The following is a 1472-nucleotide window of genomic DNA, read 5'->3' on the forward strand; positions in this document are numbered from 1 at the left end:
AATTTTCTGAGACAATGAATTTTTTTTCTTTACCAGTAAGAGGTTTTTATTTAATAGAATTTTTGGACCAAAAATATCGCAATATATCGCCCTGTTTACAGTATCGAAATATATCGGGATATATTGGGATATATCGTGACCCCTCTGTCATGATATGTATCGTATCGCCAAATTCTTGCCAATACACAGCCCTACCTTCGACACATCGTTTTACGTGAATACGTCGAAAGAGGAGAAGGCAAAGAAAATGGCAACACCTGGTCCGAGCAGTACATGTGAAGAAGACCCCGATGACAGAGTTCAGCCAAGGAAACRTCCAAAGACGTCGAAAGTGTTGAAGTATTTTAAGACGAAAGAAAAGGGCTTGGTTGGTTGTTCACTCTGCAAAATGGAGTTAGCCTACCATAATAGCACCACCACAATGAACCTGAAGCGCTAACATCCTGGTGTTCTGCTCGAAGATGAAGGCAGGAGGAAAAGTGCAGAATCGTAAGTCCTGTTGTTATATTGCTTTTTGGCATTAACGTAATATATTAAGAATAATAACGTTGGCAGCAACAGTCTCTGTGGTACTTTCTGATTGTTAGCGTCGACGTTGTCCTCGTCAGAGAAACTGAAACTTACACACTTCAGGCAGAAATGTTTTTACAGTACATGCAGTGGGCAGTGTTGCTTTCACAAAACAAACAAAAAAAACATTAAGGTGTTTCTTTTCCTCCACTTCCTCCTTGTTTACCGAGGAGTTTGCCATTAAAATCTTGACAACACCGTGATTTATACATCGTTTTATGCCTAAGATTTCCAAAAATTATTTTTTAATGGCTGTTAACTATTTTCTCATATATGGATTGATATCGAATTGATAAAAARGGAGATCCAAAATCCTTTCCATAAAATTATTTGCCTCTAATGTGTTAACAAACAGAAGCAAGAATTTTGAACCTGTTTTTATCTCTGGATATTGTTTTTTATTTTCACTAAGAAGTGTGTAATACAAAACATAATCAGTAAATTTGGAAAGATACTTTTTGTTTTAAAAAGGTTCCGTATTCACCTGCAGTGTCTTGCCTTAAATTAATTTGTAGTGAGTGTGTAACACAGCGGTCCTTTTGAATATATTATTCTGATCAGACATAATGGCAAATAGGTCTGCAGTATTACTGTCATACAGCAGTGACAAAATAATGGAATTAAACTATTTAAAATGCATTTCTTTTTCAGGACCAGACAATACAGTGTGGAAGAGTATTTTTTAAAGAAAACTAATAAGGCTGGAGAATGCACACCTGCAGAGGCTTCTGAGCTCACACAGAGCATCCTCAGCATGATTGTAAAGGACTTGAGGCCACTTGCAATTGTGGAGGGTGTTGGGTTCCAAGACATGATAAAAACTTTTCATCCAGAATACCTGCTTCCATCCAGGCACCACTTCACCAGTTTGATGGAGGAGAAATATAAGTCTACTCTTGAGA

The sequence above is a fragment of the Austrofundulus limnaeus genome, unplaced genomic scaffold, assembly GCF_001266775.1.
Source record: "Austrofundulus limnaeus strain Quisiro unplaced genomic scaffold, Austrofundulus_limnaeus-1.0 Scaffold867, whole genome shotgun sequence".
Taxonomy (NCBI): domain Eukaryota; kingdom Metazoa; phylum Chordata; class Actinopteri; order Cyprinodontiformes; family Rivulidae; genus Austrofundulus; species Austrofundulus limnaeus.